Source organism: Sarcophilus harrisii, chromosome 4 (genome assembly GCF_902635505.1).
Source record: "Sarcophilus harrisii chromosome 4, mSarHar1.11, whole genome shotgun sequence".
In the NCBI taxonomy this organism is placed as follows: Eukaryota; Metazoa; Chordata; class Mammalia; order Dasyuromorphia; family Dasyuridae; genus Sarcophilus; species Sarcophilus harrisii.
In genome coordinates, this window is record NC_045429.1 from 351,110,267 (window position 1) to 351,119,869 (window position 9,603).

Genomic DNA, 9,603 nt, shown 5'->3' on the forward strand with positions numbered 1-9,603 from the left:
AAGATAAGAAAGGGTGGGGAGAATATTGGGGGCAATTTGCTTGGGGAAGTGAGGAGGCAATGGGATAAAGGACAAATGTAGAGACGTTTTCATTGGCAAGTCGAAGGGCCACCTGTTTATCTGAAACTAACTATCTGAAAGAGGACATGGCAGACAGTGATGTGAGAGATGTGAAATGAGGAAGAGGAGAGAAAGAGGGAACGCTGAGCAAATGGTCTCTTTTTTTTTTTTTTTTTTTTTTTTTTTGTTCAGTAGCTGAGGTGGGGCAGGGGGCATTTGCAGAAGTTTAAGAAAGGATGAAAAGTCTGGAATAGCAATTGTAGTGTTAAGATAGCCATTCAAATAGGGAAGTATAAAGAGATTGCCTTCTTGCCAAGAGAACTATGTGGTAATTTATCCATTTATAATGGACCCAACTCCTTCATTTTATAGATGAAGAAATAAGCACAGTTAGGATCATATAGCTAGCAGGTGTTTAAGCTGGGATTTGAATGTGCTTCTTCCTCACTCCAACTCCAGTACTCTGTTCTACTATGCTCATAATACGAATTACAGAAAAGCTATAAACAAAGATTTCAGGATATGAAGACGTTATGGAGTTGAGATCTGCAACAATGCAGGAAATAAGCAAATTAATGAGACTACTGATCGCGGATTCATCAGAATATAAAAGGAATTTTCTGCATTTTACAGATGAGGTGTGAAGAGGTTAGATGACATGGAGAGGATACAAGTGGCTGATCTGGGAATAAAACCCAGAGTATGCCGTTAACATGATCTGCTTGTAATTTCACTCCCATCACGTGGGCCTGCGACAGATAGATAAATGGATGGATGGACTATGTAAGGATGTATGTATGGACATATAGATGGATAAATAAAAAAAAATCAGGCCTGACCTTGTCTAATAACTTTCCTGTGATCCTTCTGTTCACTGATCTACTGTCTCTTCAGAACCTGGATGCAGTTTACTAGGTGACAATAGACTGCACTGCCACTGGCTGTTGCTGAGACCAGGAGCTGGAATAAACATGTGCCCCTCCCACCTTGAATGGGAAGGATAAGTTGATTGTCTTTACAAGTGGAAAAGTTGGAGAGTGGTCTTTTCCTACATTACCTGTGAAATCCCACCTGGGCCAACTTAGTAATGGCTGCTAAGCAGGACTTAAATGATAAGTCTTTTAAGGTAATGGCAACTCCACTAATGCTTTTAACAAACCAGAAGACAACTTCAGGGCTTTATTGTACCTTCCCTTGCCTGTAGAGTAAAGTCTGTTGCAGCCAGCTCATGTGAGCAAAAGGATGATGATATTTACTTCAGTTCTCCATGGTCTCTCAAACCTTTCCCAAACAGAAATTGTGCTCCAAAAAGAAAGCAATTTCAGCTGTTTCCGTGATTTGGACACCCAGAATCCAAAAGAAGGTTAAAAAAAATCCAAAATGCAGGTTACTGGCTCACTAACCCTGAGTCACTCAACCTATCTCCCCTAACTCCCATGCAACTGGCAGCAAGGATACACTAGCTGATCTAAGGCCATGACACAGGCTTACATCAAAACCCAACATTATACCCAGATTCCCCCTTCTTCTTTCCAGTGCTGTGAAGATCCTAGCTCCAGGACACTCAAATTTTTCAAGTCTCCACTATATGGTTATCATACAAAGAAGTCTCCCCTTCTGAGCTCTGGTATTGCTGTGAATGGAATAATTGTGGTCACATTGCCTCATTTAAACAGTGGGTCTGCCTAGCCAACCTCAAAAACCAAAAGATAATTTATTGAAGCATGTATTGAACCTAGTATTAGAGGAAGCCAAATGAAAGCAGCTCCCCCTTTTTTCCAATAAGGTATTGATATTTTCTGTTTTTTACATCACCATAGTACCTCATCTACTCCTTCTTTCCCCCTCCCCAAGAAATGTTCCATATGACAAACATTATTTTTTAGCAGATTAAAAATAAGCCAGTACAATTGATCAATAACTTGAATAAGTCAAAAAACATGTACAAAGTTCCTGAATACCTCCCACTTAAACAAAGAGGTGAGGGTAGCTTCTTGTTTCTCTTTAAGTACCATTTGATCTTTAATTTTCTTAGATTTACTTTTGATTTTTTGGTGTGTCATTGATCTTTCTATATTCATTATAGTATTTGCTGTATATATTGTTTTCTTGGCTCTGCTTTCTTCACTCTGAATCTTCCCATGCTTCTTGTATCATTATGCACATTTTTTTGGGGGGGATACAATTGAGGGGTAAGTGACTTGCCCAGAGTCACACAGCTAGGACGTTGTTAAGTGTCTGAGGTCAGATTTGAATTCAGGTCCTCCTGACTTCAGGGCTGGTAATCTATCCACTGCACCACCTAGCTGTCCCTACAAAATTTCTTAAAGCACAGTAATATTCTATTTATTTACCACAAGTTATTTAGTCATTCCTCAATTATCAGCCATCACAAAAAACAAATGAATATTTTTGCTATATGCTATAAATATTTTGGAGTTCATGGGGACTATTTTCTTACCCGATGGCTTTCTTGGGGTATAAGCCCAGTGATGGACTTTTCAAAAGGTATGGACACTTAATTATTTTATTTGCATAATTCCAAATAATATTCCAAAATGGTTGTACTATTGTATTGCTCTACTCCAGTGTATTAATGTGCCTATCATTCCACAACCCCTCAAATGTGTCACTATTGGCATTTTTTATCTTTTTTTTTTTTGCAAATGAGATGAGATGAATCTTCGTGGTTGTTTTGATTTTCATGTCTCTGCATCTATTGAGATGACCATATGTTTTGGAATGTTTTGGTTTTTCATATGACTAATTATGTTTATTATTTTCCTAATATTAAACCATCATTGTATCCCTAGTATAAATCCCACTTTATCAGAATGAATAATTTCTTGGCTAAATCACTATAGTCTGTTTGCTAGGATGTTGTTTAAAATTTTTTGAGTCAATGCTCATTCAAAATATTAACCTATATTTTTCTTTCCATGATTTGTCTTTCCTTGGTTTAAGTATTAGGATTATATTTGTTTCATAAAAGATTTTGATAGAGCTCTTCCCTCAGTTGTTGAGAACATTTGCTGAAGTATGGGTACTAGCTGTTCTTTAAAAGTTTGATAGAATTCCCCTATGGATGCATCATGATGAAGAGTTGTTTTTCCTCTTTTTGGTAGTTACTTTTAAACTAGATCTATTTCCTTTTCTGAGATTGTGTTATTTAAAATCTCTATCTGGTCTTTTCATAGTTTGGTATCATCTTTTAATGTATTCTATTTCTTTTGTGCTTTCAGTTTTGTTATTATGTAATTGTGCACAATATATTCTGATTATTCTTTTCGTTTCTTTTGTTTTGCTGTGATTTCATTTACTTCATTGCTATTTTATTGATTTGATTTTCCGTTTTCTTCTTTTTAGTCAATTTTTCAATTTTATTCATCTTTTCAAAAAATCAAGTTTAGTTTTATTATTCTATTTCTAATTTACCTATTTCCCCCTAATTTGCAGGATAGGTCTCCATGAGCTGCAAATTAAGCTCCATTGCTCTTCAGAACACATTATTCCATTCCCTCCTCCTTTTTCTAGAGGATGCAGAATAAAGTGGCATTATTTTAATGTTTTTTCCTTTATAGTTGAAGGTCTTTCTCCTGACGGTTTTCAGAACTTTTTGCTTTTTAGTTCAATTATTAAATTTAGCCACTATGTATTTTGGGAGTTTACACATGAGTATTTTTTCCCCCAGAGGTAATCTATGAATTCTTTCAACTGAAATTTCATTTTCTTTGTTCTGAAGTTCTGGAAAATTATCTTCTATTATTTCCTTCATTGTGGTCTTAAGTTTTTTATCCTGTTGGGTCTTCTAGGAAACCCTTAGGTTGTTTCTATATGTTTTGCTTGCACAGTGAACCTATTTTCTTTCAATGTTACCATTTTTTGCTTCTCTTCTAGGTTGCTCTTCATATAAGTGCATTTGTATTGCCAATCTATTGTATTCTCTTTTGTTTATTGGGTGAGATTTGCCATTGCACAGAACAATTTTGATTATTATTTTTGCTCTAATTCTCATGTCTCTTTTAATTCACTCAGATTCAGTGTATTCCATGTTTTCCTCAAGTTCTACAAGGCTTTCTAACTCATGAAGTGTGAGATCATTTTCTTTATTTTTTCAGTATTTATTTATAGATGCCTGAACTCATTTATGAGATCAGGAGGTCATATTTCCTTTTGTGGTCACTATTTTCCTTGTTAATTTATGTTTATTCTTAATGTTTTTGAGATTTCTTCCTAAAATATTTAGTACTTTTAGTTTTTCCCTTCCTTATTTTGCTTATCTCTTACTTCCTGACTCCCTTCCCTCTGATTGTGGTTTCCTTGAGCACAGAATCTTAGAGCATCTTAGTCTCCTCTCATTCACTCACTGGGCAATTTGTGGTTCACCAGTTAAGATCACTGCCCCACTGAGTTTTGAGTGGTCAAAAGTAGCCCCAGTTGGATGCTGTGCATTTTTCCTCAGTCTTAGTGGAGTGCTGCCTTGTCTCCCACATGCACTGTGTCCTGTCCCAGTGACCCATTCCATTCCTTTTGTTCCTCAGTTCTTTGGCTCCATGCTGGCAGTTCAGAGACAGTTGTTCCCAACAGTGGCAGTTCAACACCACTAATGCTTCCCCTTTGCAGGACCCAGAAGATTTTTGCTCCTAAAACGTTAGGGCCAAGTTGGCTGTTCAGGTCTGCACAAACTACCAAGCAGGGAGATGTACCATCATCATTTAACATGTTATTTTTCTTACTTTTCAAATATGTTCCACAGTCATTTAAAGTTGTATTTTTCTTCTTAGTCCATTCAAATCCTTTGATACCACACAATTAAGTCTTTGCCTTTCTAACTTCTGTGGCTCTCAACTCTAGAACTAAATCACTTTCCTTCCTTCAGTGGGTTGTTCTTTGAGGCTACGTCCTGAACATTTTGTTTCTACTGGAACAAAATGAAACTTTTTTGTACTTCTTATCTTCTTGCCTATTTCTATCTTATTTCTTTGCCCCCTTGAACTGAGCACGTCTTCGGTTATGTGCCTGACGCTTCAGGACTTCAGTAGTGCCTGAAATTCTATGGTCTTGTAGGTTTGGGGACAGAGGTGGTATCAATGGAGTGTGTCAGAGATTTATGCTGGCCCCCCCCCTTTTTTTTAAATGTGAATTGATTATCCTTCAGGTCTGTTTTGGAGGGTAGGGTTACTTAGTACTTTTTTTAATTACAAATTTTATAGTTTATAATGGAGAACAAGCTTTGTATAATTTAATTTCTCTATATTCAGATCCTAGGTTTTAGATCTAGATATTGTTTAAAAAAAAAGTATGACCAGAAAAGGAGATGGGCTAGTTATATGTACAAATAAGGGGGTGACAAATAGTTAGCCAAAGGTCTACTGGGACCTACTTAATGTTCTTCACATTGAGTAAAACTTCTTTGAAGGGTTTATGGAAAATACAGACAGGAATAGCTCAATGTTAGATGGTGTGCCACTTTTCATGGATAAAGGTATAATGGGGTAGAATCAAATTCCAGGACAGATGCTGATCTTTGTTTTTTTCAAAAGCAGGGTTGTGGATGCTTATATTGAACAAAGGTCCAGGCAGCACCATCTGACCTCTGCAGAAGTTGGGAGGCAAGTGGTGACCCAAGGTCGGTTTTCCGCCAATTGTGTTTTTAATGGAGTCAAATCCATGTGTTCATTTTTTTCCCTTTAATCTTGGGCATTTTCTCTTTCTGAGAACATAACTTGAAAAAAACTATAGAGCCAATTTTCATATACAGATGTATTCCATAAATGCTATACTTTTTAAATACATTGCTGCCTTATAGATAATTTATTCTGCAACATATTACTGCACAGTTGTAAATAACATGTATTGTAACATCACTTTCAGGTAAGTGTAAAGAAATAAATTAAAATTTTAAAAATATGTAAAAAATATTAGGTGGTGTAAATGACTTGCAATATTCCAGGAAATGTACATGATGAAATCATAGATCCAATGTTGTTTTCTCAGCCTTTACCTAAATATATGAGGGCATTCTACTTTGCCCATGTGAAATCTTTGTTCGGTTTTATTGTGCTGCTAACACTCAAGCTCTGTCATCTGCTTATCCTTTCAAATAGCTCAGTTATTCATCCTTTGGAACTCATATCCTGTCTCATTCTTACTGACTACCTAGATCTGACTTCATTCATGAAGAAAATACTCATATTTGCTTTATGACATGTATTCTAATATAAGTTGCCTTCCAGTAGGCTGCTTTGTCTGGTCCCCCAACCTCAATAATTTCCAAGAATTTGTCCCCAAACATTTAGAATCTTTGTTTACTTGCTATGGAAATTAGATAAATCAAAGTGGGAAAGGCCATTTGTTATGTTTGTTTTACCACAGGCAAGAATCCGTTAAATTCAATTTCATTTAATAAACATTTATTAAATATCTATTATGTTTGGTGCGGCTGATACAAAGACAAAATCATCATCCAAAGAGAGCTTAGGTTCTATTGGAGGTATTAATTTTGAGATAATCGGGATCAGTAGAAAACTTACACAGTGACAACAATTCAACTCACTGTGTCTCCTTCTTGAGAAAACACCACTTTAAGAAATTAAACAAAAAAAACAACCTAATAAGTGTTCTAAATTCCTGGCATGATTAAAAAAAGATTCCTGGAACAGGAACAAACTGCTAGGTTTTTTTAATCATTAGCAGTTCTGTTGTTATCTTATTGCCTCACTGGCTCTCTAAATGAATAAGGCATTCCCCTCTTTTTATTGTTCTTTTCCATATCTTGGAGGCCATACTGCCTTTTGTACCCAGTTCCCTAGAAACTAGAAGCATTTGCATTGTTTGCTTTAACCTCTTGTGCAATCCTTCCTGCTGTTGAAAAAGTTCTGATTCAGTCTGTAATAGCCATAATAAATAAGGTTAACATTGCATCATCTAAGAAGTTGCAGAATAGAAAAGTATTTAAAAACAAGAAATCTTCTATCCCACATCCTTGTGATTTCAAATGTATTTTAGGGAATAATACTATCTTTTAAGTGGAATTATTTCTTAGAACAGAACTTTGTGTGACTGAAATCCTGATTTCATTGGTAAGCCAGATAGGATCCCTTGTGCCAGAACAAGACAGACACTGCCTGCTTAAAACTTGGATTAACAGAAGAAAAAATGGACATGAATATATGGAGAAAGCCTCAAGGCATATTTTTAGACAGAAGTTTTAGTGTGATAAATATGATGGTCGAAACTGAATTTAAATAGGGGATAAAATAGAAATGGTTTATAGTCCAGATGTAAATTGAAAACAAATTAGCCACTTTCTCATTTGTTATCTTACTGGAAAGAGTTCAAATCAATCTATTAATTTTGATCATTCATTTTCATCTTTTTGTGAAGAAAAGATTCTTGATAAATTTTAGATATAGGAAGAAAAACTTATAATTCAATCCTTAAAATGAATGTGATGTATGATGCATACATGAGACTGGGAGCACTGAATCATAGAGCTGAAAGGGGTCTTACTTGAGGGAAGGTACAATATACTTGGGGGAAATTGAGTAATTACAAAACATTGACTGGGGTGCCATATGTTCTAAGGAAACTTGATACTTATTTGTCATTAATTTTAGTGGAAAAAATTGTTGCAGGTAGGTAGGATGTCAAAAATTCATAAAAGTGGGAATGCTTTAGGTAGAAATATTGTTCATTTTGATGAGAGGTATTTAGGAACGCTAGAAATCAGGATTAGTAAGACTGGAATAGAATGGTGAAAATCCTTGGATAAATAAATTTGAAATAGCAACCTGAGAAAGACTATTTTAGTATTTTACCTCATATTTGAATTTTTCTATAACAATGTTAAAGCTAGGTAGGGGTTTATACAATACCATTTCCATATTTCTTCAGAATCCCGATTCTATGTGTTCCTGAGATTTGTCATTTTGTCAAAGATCAAATTGAATTTCTTGAGGGAGATCAATGTTTTGTTTCATATCTGATACAGATATGAATATCTGATACAGATATCATTTTGTATTCTGATACAGATACATTTGTATTCTGATACAGATACATATCTGATATAGATATGAATACAAAAATAAAGCAGCTATGGAATATAGAAGATGGTAAATTTAATACTCTCCATGTCATCTTTATATAAGTAAGGAACTTTGACCAAGGTTAACTTATAAAACTTACCTTGGCCTCTCCCTAAGACACACAAGTTCAAATTGCCTAATTACAATTAGTCTTGTGGTAGAATTGAAACTAATATGTCACTGATGGAAAAGAAAATTTACATATTAATACCAGTTCCATTTCCCAAGTACAACTCTAACGTCTATTTTTTGCATGTGTGTGAAATCTCTATGCTTTATACTAATGTCAAATAATGTTAATGTTACTTGCAGCTGTTTTTTGAATTTGCTTTTTATCAGAGATTGAGTTAATTCTAAGCTAAAGAAGACAGGTGTAGATATTCATTAAAATTGATTTAGTCTGAGAAGTTATTTTGTGTTTTTGAGCCTCTTCACTCCTTGTCATTAAAAAAAATAGATTCTAAGTTTTGCAAAATGAAGTTTAAAATACACAGAGGTTAACTCAATGCAGACGTGGGGTGTGTCTTTTAAAAGTTAGCAGTTGTACAGACCACTCTTTGCATTCTTTAGAAATAAGATATAGTTCAATATTTTTAATCATAGCAACAGTTGATAAGAAAAACAGCAAAAAAAGGTAATTGTTTCCATATGGAAAGAAAAGGAAGAAACTAGTCAAACAGTATACTGTCATTTAGTCAAATAAAAAGTGGCTACTGGTAGATTTGGCAGAAAGGGTGAATTTTCCTATGTGGGTTTCACTGTACATTTCTCAATGTATCAAATATGATATGCTTTTTAGATGTCATTCCCCTTCCAAGAGAGTTGCTAGTTTTCAAGTCTTGTTTTTATCTTTTTCAATTATTTAATACTGATCTGCTCCATTTTTTTTTTAACCTTCCATTTGCTCAACATTTTCCCCAATTAAATGACAAATTCTTACTTTACTGACACTTTGGTAGAGAAGGGAGAAAAAGCCAGTCCCAACTTCTAATTAAATGAAAAGTCTGTTTCCTTCTATTGCAACCTGACATTTGACTGAAGCATCTACTATATTTGTAAAAACATGGGCCACTCCTCTAAAATGATGTCTCTTTGAAAGTTCTATATGAGGGTGTATGTGTGTGTGTGTGTGATATATAGACAATATTTCATTCTAATATGTCAATATAAAATTTGGAGCACTGACTAGATTAAAATTGAACCTTCTCCCCATCTTAAATACTCTTAAAATGATTATCAAAATGAAAACTGAGAGTTATTCTTTGACAACTAGTAAGTTTTTAAGAAAAAATGAAGCCCTGTGAAAATAAAGTAAGCAGTCACCTATTCCCTTTTGGTATTTTAGATTAACTGTCATAATTCTAAACCTTATTTTGAAACAGAAGTTTAATCTGATCCAATTGAGTGAAAAATTTAGGCAAGCCCACATTCTACTAAGGCCTTTGACAACAGT